Here is a 12,413-nt window from a genome sequence, read left to right as displayed (position 1 = left end):
AGAAAAAGACAGAATGAGAGAGAGCTTGAGGGAGAATGAGACACCAAAAAGAGGAGAGAGAGGGGAAGTGGATGAGGAATTGAGGAAGAAAGAGAGACTAGAAGAAAGAGTGTGAGAGAGAAAGAGAGAGAGAGAGATCCCAGTCTCCTGGATTGGCGGTCACGGGGAGTTTAATCAGGGCTCACTGCAGCCATGCGCAGGCGAGTTTCTCCGCTGCTCCACTGAACCATTGGCCCTCCTAAGCACGTCTCAGTGGAGCGCTCCCAGGGTCGGGGGGTGGAGGGATAGAAAGGGAGAGAGAGAGGGATGAGGAGGAGGAGTGGTGAAGGGATGGGTCATGGATAGGTAAAGCTGTGCTGGGCCATGGTGAAATCTCTGATCTCCCTGCTGGTTCTGGGCCGGGGCTGAGGAGAATATAAATAAAAAAAAATACACTTTCTCTACATATCTCCCTCTCTCTGTGACTACCTCGCTCGCTCGCACGTACACACTCCTTGCTGTCTTCTCCTTCACCTTCTCCTGCACACACTCTACAATATTTCACACACATACCGAAGGATCTTACTTTCTCACTCATACACTCACACACACCTTACTTGCCGTCTTACTTTCTTACACACACACACACACACACACACACACACACCGCTGGCTGGCGTTTAGTCTGCTGGAGAGCCGGGAGAGAGAGAACTTTCAGCCTCAAGTTTCTCTCTCCTTCACACCAGCTTAGCTGTGGGTGGACGAGTGTCCGTCTCCTCCTCTATCTCCCTCTATCTTTCTCCCTCTCTGTAGGCCAGCCTTTCATCTTCAGAGAGAGAGGACAAAGAAGTCCCTTACCATCTCATTGCTGGGGAGTCACTTGTGTGTTTACTTTCGTCTAACCCGGCCCTTCTATTTCCCCCCCCCCTTTTGCCGCTCACTTTCTTCCTCTGAAACCCACCCCCCTCTCCTTGACTATCCAACACACACACACACACACACACCTCTAGGAAACTGTAGTGAAGAGGGCCAGGAATAATTCAGCAGGAAGGTGGAACTCTACCTCAACTCTCTATGGTCCCAGAGGACACCTCCGCTAACCACTCCACTCCACACACCATCCTGGAGTTTGTGTGTGTGTGTGTGAAGATGTGAGAGTAAAAAAGAGGATGGTGTCAAATATGAACTTAAGAGAGTTTGAAACCACAGATATCAAAATAAAACGTTTCTTTATACTGTATTTAGCCCTAACTCAATCCTTTTTCCTTACACTGTCTGCGCTTCTACAAAGCTTAGAGTGTCAACCGCTTTAGTGCAGTGTTTGTGTATTCCCTTTGTTCCCACCTTAAGTGGTCGAACAGTTCAGCAGAGGCACCCACACACTGACACACACACACGCTTTGTTTGTTCACACTTACAACAGCGGATTAATTCCTCAAAGCCGATTTGACCGCTGGCTGGCGTTTAGTCTGCTGGAGAGCCGGGAGAGAGAGAACTTTCAGCCTCAAGTTTCTCTCTCCTTCACACCAGCTTAGCTGTGGGTGGACGAGTGTCCTTCTCCTCCTCCCTCTCTGTAGGCCAGCCTTTCATCTTCAGAGAAAGAGGACAAAGAAGTCCCTTACCATCTCATTGCTGGGGAGTCACTTGTGTGTTTACTTTCGTCTAACCCGGCCCTTCTATTCCCCCCCCCCCTTTTGCCGCTCACTTTCTTCCTCTGAAACCCACCCCCCTCTCCTTGACTATCCAACACACACACACACTCTCAGAATCTTCCATTTACTTTCTTCTCCATCTGTATTCTTCACCCTCCTCTCTTCTAAGAGCCAAAACATTCCGACAAGTATTGTTTATGGGCTTGTAATGAGTGTTTGTGAGGTGCTGGTGGGGACCTGCTTGGCTTTAGGGGGAGTTTCAGTGTCCAGGTCTGGAGCCATGGCTCTCAGGCCCCTGGCACCACTGCCATCGCCGTACACAAAGATTAAACGAGTGTGTAAATAATGATTTTTCTGTTCTTAAAATGCCACCCTCGGTGTGATTTACGGGGCTCCCTTTCTCTTGTTTGCTCGCTCTCTTCTTCACTGCCTTTCAGTTACGAGGCAGGCAGCTCCTTGGCAGCGGTAAAGCAACAAGTGCGAGATAAAACTCATTACCTCCCCGCTCCTCTTTGCACTGTAATAAAAGCACAATATGAAAAGATGAATTTCTGCCTGCCTGTTCTTCTGAGAACACTGCAACCTTTCTCTCTCTCTCTCTCACACACACACGCACACAACACACATACACAATCAGGCATGTGACTGCATGCACACACACTCCCACCCAGCTAAGCAAGTGCTTTTTAGCACTCTGGTAAATCTTCGGGGTGAGAAGAGATTTATCTGCTCGTGGTTAAGTGAGAGTGAAATGGAGATGGGTAGTGAGAGTCGAGACGTGATTAAAACGAAAGAGCAGAATTGATTTGAACAATCCACTTTTGATTGAAAGTTTTACGTCTGAGACTTGCCTGAATGAAACGATACTTACCACATACTCCAAAAGAAGAATTGAAAGGGGACTTTCATAATAATTCTAAAAGTACTGCCGGAACAGCAGGGACCAAGACAAGATCAGTTACAATGAGATCCCCCCTCAGAGAGAGCGAGAGAGAGAGAGAAAGACCAGCAAGAAATGTGCAGACCTTTTTTATCATCAGAATTTTTTAATAACACATTTTTTTTTCGATATTGCAACAACCATCTGTTTCCTCTAACAGGTAAAAATCATCAAAAAAACAAAACAGAAAACGGGAAAAATAAGAACGTCCAAAAAGAACCAAAAATAAAAAAAGGATTTGTTTTTTGTTTTACTCCAAAAGCCACCGTCATTTCCAGTCCTCCTTATGTCCTCGTCTTCAACCCACAAAACTCAACGCTAAAACTCCACAGTGAGCATGTTACTTGACACATAGTTTCTTCCAAACAAATTATAAAAATAGATTGCATTTTCAAATACATATTTACATTATTAAACACATGGATCAGAAGGAGGAGAGGTACGAATGGAGCAACTCATTCAGTAACAATCAGCCCAATGAGAATTACTTCCAGCACCATGTGTCATCTGTGAGGGGGGTTGTGTGTCTGGATGGTTCTTCTGTGGGAGTGTGTGAGAGCGCAGCTTAGGCATTTGTGATAAACTCAGTCCGTCTGAAGCTATGACCGCGTATAAATACAGAGACAAAGATGAGAAGAGGACAAAATGTCGCTGAAAGGGAAGTTGAGTTACTTTTCCATGCCATTCATCAGATATTCAAAAAGTGAAAATAACCAATTTCATTTCAGACATGAATGCCTTGCTGTAACTAATGGTGTGTTGGGGATATGGATATATGATCCCGAAAAGTAACTATCGCCTCATTTGGATAAAACTCCTCTATCGGTGCTGCGGTTGTGTGGTGTTTCTTTAGCCAAGATTCTTGTGTGTCTCCAGCTGAAGCTTCAGACATTGTCTGTGATGACAAAAACTAAATAGAGGATGACTCAGCCCGTACGAGGCAGACGCTAAGCCGCCTGGGCCACGTTGTCAAGTCCATCACATCCCGAGTCGAGTGTTTGATGCGACGCTGTTGAGGTCTCTGATGTGAAATTAAAAAGTGGGAAGCGTAATCTGTTCCTCAAAGGAGCCATCTTATCTCACTCTGGGAGACGTACATCTGTCTGTCTGTCTGTCTGGCTGCCTCTGACGAAGAAGTCATAATACAGAAAAAAGAGTGAGGGGAGAAAGGAGCCTAGAAGTGATGAGGCCTGTACAATCCAAATCTGCAAACGCTCCCATTCAAAAATACTAACACATTCAAACTAGTGTGAAGTTTTCCTCACACGCAGATGTGCAGACATACAGACGTCCGTACACACACACACACACACACACACAAAAGATAATCTCCACAAAATGGAGCTCTCCAATCCAGTGTGTCTGCTAAGACAATCAGAAGAAACACAGAAGAAAAAAAAATTGGTGTGTTTAGGGGCGCTTATGTGTGTATATTTGTGTGTGTGTGTGTGTGTGTGTGTGTATAAATCTGTTCATTTTTGAAACGTAAGGTCAGCACATCAAATAATCAATATAACCACTATTAATACTAAAGAAATTAAAGGGACACCAGGCAAGCCTGAGTGCTTTTTTCTCTCCCCTAATCTGTGCGTGTCCCCTAGCATCTGTCTTTTCCTTTTCTTTGCGTCAAGGGTTTTCGCGATCACCGCTCTGCCATTATACAAGCGTTTGCAACAATCGCTAGCCGGATGTAGCCTGAGATGCTGGGGATGTTTGCGTAAACTGATCCTGCTTGTGAGTCTGAAGGTGAGACTTGGGTAGGATACACCAAACTTGCAAGCGGGAGATTCTTCCTACAGGCAGTAGGGGCGGGCGAGAGAGTCTTCATTTGCCCTGTAATGAATCATTTAACCATATACCAACCTACGAAGATGATTAATTAACACAAAAACATTGCCTGATGTCCCTTTAAAATGTGGACACTTTGACAAAGTGCAGAAAACAAAACTCATCAACCTCAGCAAAAATTAAAAAGTGCTGCTCAATGAGCTCAAAGCCAGCATTGTGACCAAATGCTTAATTTCTTCTTTTTTTAAACTTATTTCTCTTTTCTTATTTAAATCAAATTTCCAAACCAACAAAGCATCATTTCATTCATTTTTTCATCACAACAAAAAAAAAGAAAGAGAGGAACAACTAAACAAACAACATTTTTGTAAACAAATAAATAAATATTTGAGTAAATATGATATATATGATCACTTTTGGACACGCCCCTTCCCTCTTTACAGTGCAACATCCCCAAAGCGAGTGGGGAGGGGGATAAACAGAAGCCCTCCGGATCTCTCCACCTTGACCACCACTGGCCACTTTGATAGAGAGAGAGCCAAGGATGGCGGGGAGGAGGTGTAGCAGTCAACAAAAGAGAGGATAGTTCACAGAAAACAGAAAAGGAAAAGCTCTTAGTGTACAGTATAACAAAAAAAGTGACACACTCTTTATGGACAGGTCAGTGGACAAGAACACGGAGATGCCTTTTGGGTATATATTATTCAAAAGTCACTTTAATGTTCAGACATTTTGTATTCCTAAATTCTGCTGTCTTTTTCTCCTGAAAGCGCAGCACTGTAGCCCAGCCTCTTGCATTGATTGACTGATTGATTGATTGATTGATTGATTGATTGATTGAACAGTATATCTACCCTTCAGGGTCAACCGTCGGTAGAGGTCAGGGTGTGTAAAAGAGGTGATCCTTGGGGTGTTTTTGGCACCTGTTCGTGGGTCAGTGAGGGTGAGAACACTAGCACTAGAGCAGATTCGGTTCCAAGGCGGATGTTTAGCTGCTGTCTCTAGATCAGTTCAAGGGTGGGTCGATGCTGCTATGGGTTGATGCAGTCTATTCCTCCAATCGGAGTCCAGTTTATAAAGCAGACGGAGCTGGTCAACCAATCACTAATTCCCTGTCCCCCTCCCCCCAGCAGGCAAAGAACAGGAGTGCAGATCGGGTTCAGTGCCGTGAGGTCACACACTCTCTGACCAATCAGAGAGCAGGGTGTGCGTGGGTCACATGACGGACAAGGAAGAGTCGCGCCTAGGTGCAAGTGTACAACCAATGATAGAAGGGGGAAAAGGAAGGTAAGGGGTAAAACATCAAGGAAAAGAGAGAGAATGAGGGAGAGGAGTGCTCGCGGTACTGCGGTGCCTCTGCTGGTCCAACACCTCATCCACCTCCACCTCCAGCCCCCCCACCCCGCCCCACCCCTCCAAACCCGTCTACTGGTCCACATCTCTGAGCGGTGGCTCCTGGCGTATGGGGGACTTCACACTCTAGTTCCCAGGGGAACAGACACATCTGGCGTTTCTTCTGCTGGGCTTCTGTTAGACATCCGAACCCCACCCTGTTCAGTTCAGGCCCATTGGTGTGGGTGTCTTTGAGTGTGTGGTGCATGTTGTTTTCTCGTGTGTTTAATAATGGGCGTGTGTTGTGTGTGTGTGTGCGTGAGGGTGTGGGTTAGACCTGCACGCCGCGGCCGTGCATTTGGATGACCTGAGCCCTCAGAGACTGGATGGCCGACAGGATCTGTTTCTGGTGCTCCAGGGAGGTGATGCCCAGACTTAACACATCCCTGTGGGCACAAACAACCACACACACACACACACACACACACACACACACAGACAGAGAGAGAGAGAGTACAAAATGTGTTAATTAGGACAGCACAATCTATGAGCAATAAATCCTTGTCATAATGAATCCATATACACTAATGCATTCACAACATTAACGTGCACACAAACACACACTCAGAGAGAGAGAAAGAGAGAGAGAGAGAGAGAGACTCACTGGACGGTCATGCGGGCCACGGACTCCAGGTAGCAGTATCCGGCGGCGGTGAAGTTGTCCTTGTAGCGGCCCATATCCACAGCCTCCAGCCACTCCCCCACCGAGCTGAAGGAGGGGAAGGAGGGCAGCGTGCAGCTTCTCTCCGCCAGAGAGATGGACGAGCTCAGGGTCCTGACAGAGACATAGAGCGCAGGGGATAAATCACATATTCTAGTGGGCTCCAAAAAATGTCAATATTTATAAAATCATAATATTTCAAAATCATTGCCCCATAACAACAAAGTATATCCAACTATACAGGAGCATGTGCATTAAAAATAGTGTGTGTGTGTGCAGACTACACATACGAGAGTATAACATGTACGTAGCCATAAGAGCAGACTGTTTCAAACCAAGCTGTCAGATATTAATGAGCTGTTTTATTTTCCCAATCCGTTCTTGTTTTCCCTCACACAGCTGTGCATCATCACACCCGTCTCCTCCAGTGTGATGTGGCTCGGCGCTGTACGGCAGCGTACCTGCGTGCCAGCGTGGAGGAGCCGATGGCGTCGGGCGTGCGGATGCTCTTGCTGAGGGCGCTGTGGATCTGGCTGAAGCTGGGTCGCTCGCTGCGCTCCTTCTGCCAGCAGTCCAGCATCAGCTGGTGCAGCGGCGTCGGGCAGTTCACTGGCGCCGGCAGCCGGAAGCCGTCCTCGATGGCCTTGATCACCTGGAGAGGAAGGAAAGGGATGGGATGAAGATCATTAGGCAATTCACTAATGATCCTCACAAACTTACACAGAAAATCCACTATTGTTTTAATACAAAGCATACTTTCTGAAGCTTCAGAACTTCATTTTGCATAATTAAACACTTATTATATCACACCCCATAATATTAATAGAACCATCAGGGGATTTGAACAGTAGTGAGTGAACAGTGAGCAAGAACATGAGCGGACCCAAATGAAAACCTTATCTAATTTCAGATTTATTTCTCCATCCTCCATTCACTCTCTCTTGCTGGCGCTACAGGCCAAACAGCACTGTTGGTGAACTACTATCTGTAGACAGAAATTCAATTCACCGGTAGCTATCTGTGCAACAAAGCCAATGTGTTTATCTGCAGCAGTTCTGCTTGTACACAATGAACAGATCACAATGGCTACAATAGAGGCCCCCTCGGACTAAACTAAAATAACAACTTAGAGAGACTCGCGCACACAGGGGGCACGCAGTATTTATGAGATCATCTGCTTAGCATGTGCTTTCCCTCACAGGGGATTTGGGAAATTGTGTCCTTTTTATTCCCCGTGGAAATGTGTGCAAGTGCTAATCCTAATACGAGGAAATATCACATTAAAAACTACAACAACAAACAAGCCGCGCATACTTGTTTCGTTGTCTCAAATACATAAACACATTCAGAGACGCACAGACACACACACACAGACACACACACACAGTGAAAAGCCAAACATCTAATCAGATAATATTTGATTCCATTAGAGAGATAAATTGTTCACGCTTAAAAATGCCACCCGCCTGAGGCATTTAGCAATGCTGACCTTTGACAAAGACTGCTGTGATTTTATATGATAAAAAAGATATGGAAAAGTCGCCAAAAACAAGCGAGTATGTATGTGAATTTTAACAGCTCCATCCAGCCAAGAATCCATATGCGTGCTTTAAATGATAATCATAGCTTTACTTTGTGGAGTCTGTCTCACTACAATCAAAGGCCCACATTAAAGTGTTGTTGTGTACTATTTTAGCCTGAATGTAGATGGCAGAAGAGTTGCAGATAACTGGGATGACATAAAGGATGTGGCAACCATATGCTGCCCAGTTAATCTACTTTTAGACACTTTTATCGACACTTAGGAGACAGGACTGCCATGATCTGTCTCTGATCGCCTTTTCAAAAACATACATTTCAGGAGATTTAGCCTTCTTTTTCTCCCCCACTGAAACTATTAGGAGCATATTAAATTGTTTGGCTTTTTAGTTGAAGCACAGTTCGTGTGTGTGTGTGTGTGTGTGTGTGTGTGTGTGTGTGTGTGTGTGTGTGTGTGTGTGTGTTATTTGGAGGGGGAGTTGATACAGTAGCACTTGCTTTAAAAAAATGCTAAAAATAAAATCCCTTTTTCTGGACTTTAGGGAATAATCCCATTTAGGGGACAATCTCCTCGACTGGTGCGCACACACACACACACACACACAAACACACACACAAACACAAACAGCGATGGCCAAGTTTTGGGATAAACATCGCAGGCATCCTCCGGCCTGGTGGGCGTCCATGGCATGAGCTCTGCTCCTTCTAGTCGAGCACCACACAGATGGGAGCCGGGTGCACAAAGAGCACACGCACTAATTGGTCACAGAGGCTGAAGACAGAAACTTCAAAAGCCGTCTCACACACTTGTCTCCAAAGCGCCGGAAAAAAAAGAAGGAAAAAGAGCTCTGTCTCAACTCGGCTTCTTAAAAAAAAAAAAAAAAAAAGAATTAAATAAATAAATACAGGAACAGAGAGGGAGAAAGAAGATTGACAGAAGATGGACAGAGATGAAGAGAGAGGGCAAGGGAGCGGGAGTACAAGAGAGACGAGAGTGGCAGAGAGAGCTAAAGGGACAGACAGAGTAAAAGAGAGAGAGAGAGAAAGAGAGAGAAAGACAGAGAGAGAGGGCAATAGAGCTCTCTCCAAAGGACACGACCCGACACATGAGCATGCACACCCACAATGACAGACACACAGAGACACACAAACTTTTGCGATAGTCTAAGTCTACGCAATATTTCTTCTTCCTGTCTGCCAGCAAATCTCTTTGTTGAATCTCAAGAGAGGGATTGGGAACACAAATGCTCTTTGTCAGACTTCTGAAGCTCATCTAGATTTGAATCGGAATTTGAGAAAGAGGCAGAGAAAGAAAGAGAGAGAGAGAGAGAGAGAGAGGAGAAGAAGATATACTTACATCCTCATTGCCCATGTCCCAGTAGGGTCGCTCCCCGAAGGACATGACCTCCCACATGACGATGCCAAAGCTCCAACACGTCTGAGGCCGAGCTGTAGCGGTGGTACTGGATGGCCTCAGGAGCACTCCACAGCACCACACTCTTACCACCATGCTGAGAGAGAGGAGGAGAGGAAGGAACCAGAGAGAAAGAAAAGAGAGATCAAACAGAGAGAAAGAAAAGATAGATAAAATAGAAAGAGACAAGAAGTGTTCAGACAGAAAAGGAGTGAAAAGGGTAAAGTAGGGAAAAGATAGAAGAGAGATGGTGAAAGTGAGAGGAGCATGGAGAAAGAGAACAGGGGGAGGACAGTAAGATGTGGAAGATAAGTGAAACAAATTGTCAAAAAGGAGGGACAGAGAGAGAGAGAGCTTTTTAATGCAATTCTGCCATTTGGGTCAATATTACATTACACAAAATTCCACTGAGCCATCATACACAATCAGAGAAGAAAAAGATGAGAGAGAAAGAGCTAGGGAGAGCAGAGGAGGTGACACTGAAGTAAGCGTGTGAGAAGAGGAAGATTGAGGGAGTGGTTAATGTCACACTAACACACACACACACACTTATACACACACACACACACAATATATATATACACACACACACACACACACACACAAATGTAAGGATCTTACACGGGTTTCACACCATCAAGCTGTGCCTGCTAGCATAACATGAAGACAGTTTGGTGTAAGATTGCATTTCACACTGCCCTCTTCACTGCTAGGTCTGAGGTGTGTGTGTACGCGTGCACATACACACACAAGCACATGTGCGTATGTGTGTGTGTATGTGAGAGTGGCTGTTGCCAGGTCTGAGTGGGAGGTAGGCTGGAGACATGTTTGTGAGAAAGGTGAAAGAGTGATTTTTTTATAACTTTCTTAACATCTTATTGTTTTGATGTTCTTGCAAAGCCAAGACACTCTAGGTGAGAACTTGCATCACATTTACTGCATTGGAGTCTCAACATAAAGAATCCTCCCCCCTTTCAATCAATATCAGTAGCACACTGCTTTGGTAGTGCTACTGTACAGTACACAGATGGATATGCCAATCAAGATCATTGGAATGGAACTGAATTGAATTTAGAATACATAATCAACTATTACAGAATTCAGTCTCAGAGACAAGACAGATTCTGTATGTTGTATAACATTATTCTGAATGTCATGTTGCTTTGTTCAGACTCCACACAGTAAGAACATTCACATCCACACATTTCAGCTTTTATATTCCTCTCATGTCAACATGACTGGGCTGAACAGACCTGGACACTACATGAGACAGCCTGCCATTGTGATGAGAAACGCATGACAGATGTGAAACCCACAAACACAAACACACACACACACACACACACACACACACACACACACACACACACTGAGTGACAGACAGAAAGGCTTTAATATGATGAAAAAGAAAAGCCCTCCTTGGCTTCAGCTTCTTTTGACAAAATGGAATAAAGGGTGTACTGGCATGCAGAACTCACAACACAATAACTGGTCCAAACTAGAAAACCTATTCCACATCTGTTCACATAGGCAAGAAGGACATTTTCTCAAGGATTTTTAAGGTGTTTTTTTTTTATCTTGTTTTGTATCACCTTTTCATTCATTTGTTATTTTATTTCATTCTCATCTCCACTGCATAAACATTATGTACCTAAGTGCTATGTATAATAGTTTATGGCTCCTTATTATACTACATAGAGTTACGGCCAGCGCGTTTACTGACCGCAACAAAAGACGGACAACAAAGTTCCAATTTCTAATTAATTAACATTAAGCAATAATAAAAATAATACCAAACATAAGGTGTATAGGCGTTCGTGTATTAGTGAATGCAATAGCAGTGTCAGTATGTAAGATGGCTAAAGGGTAGACAAAGGAAGATAGAAAGATTAGAGATAAGGGGAGAGAAAGAATAAAGTGCCTGCCCGTGCACTGACAAGGGGGGGGGCCTGAAGGGGCAAAGGAGGTCGTGACAATAGTGTATGTATTGTTTGATCTGTGTCAAGTATACTGGGAACAGTACTCACAAGTGTAGTGTACACGGCTTCGATCTTGTCGTCCTGCACGGGCCGGAAGCCGGACACCTTGCAGACCAGGCTGCTGTTGACCAGCACCTTGTGGGCAGCGAGCCGGCGGTGGATGAAGCCCATCTCCGTCAGGTACTTCATGCCCGAGGCCACACCGCCCAATAGGTCCACTAGCTGCAGCACACTCAGCTGCCCCTCGTGTTTCTGAGAGAAGGAGAGGGGGAGAGAGAGAGTTGGAGAGGGGGAGAGAGGGATAGGGAGAAAGAGAGAGAGGAAAGAGAGATGGAGAGAGGGATGGGGAGAGAGAGAGAAAGAGGAGAGATAGAGACAGGGAGGGGGAGAGATAGAGAGAGGGAGGGGGGAGAGAGAGAAGGAGTGAGGGAGGGGAAAGAGAGAGGGAGGGGAGAGAGAAAGAGAGAGAGAGGGGAGAGAGAGAGAAAGAGAGAGAGGGAGGGGAAAAAGAGAGCAAGAGTAGGAGGGAGAGAAAGAAATAGAGAAAACAAAAAAGAGATTAATTGACATGGTAGCTACATTTGTCTCACAAGTGTATTAATCAGTCTGGTAGTGTTTTGGGTCTTTGTTTTGTGCTTTGTTCCACAATCTGTCAAAGAGTGAAGGGGGAAATAGACAAACAGAGAGAGGTAGTCTGATAGAGTCTGAGACAAATAAAAATAAAAACAGCACAGAGAACAACAGAATGAGTAGAGAAAGGAAAACTTTTTAAAAGGAAGGCAGAGTGAGCAGGGAGAAATACCAACACCACTTGTGAAAGCTCTCTAACCAAGAAGAAACAAGCCCAGATTAAATGATAGGTTGCGCATAGCACAGCAGAACCTTGAGACAGAGAAAGAATTGTAGACAACAGCAGAGAGAAAGAGAGAGAGGGGGAGGAGAAGAGCAAGGAGGGTCAGGGATGAGCGCCAACACAGAGGTAACTGCACCAAAGCGCTAGAGTAAATACTTAATGAAAGCTTCTTCCATTTGCAGCAAGAGCAGTGGTGACATGGCTACTACATCCTGA

General features: G+C 45.1%; 1 pseudogene; it reads right to left on the bottom strand.

Annotated features, from left to right (window-relative positions):
* Positions 1 to 5,778: 5,778 nt before the first annotated feature.
* Positions 5,779 to 12,413, bottom strand: part of LOC125285299 — a 111,243-nt pseudogene continuing 104,608 nt past the window's right edge.

The sequence above is a fragment of the Alosa alosa genome, chromosome 20, assembly GCF_017589495.1.
Source record: "Alosa alosa isolate M-15738 ecotype Scorff River chromosome 20, AALO_Geno_1.1, whole genome shotgun sequence".
Taxonomy (NCBI): Eukaryota; Metazoa; Chordata; class Actinopteri; order Clupeiformes; family Clupeidae; genus Alosa; species Alosa alosa.
Note: the sequence above shows the minus strand (reverse complement) of the source record. Positions and strands in the feature narration are given on the sequence as shown.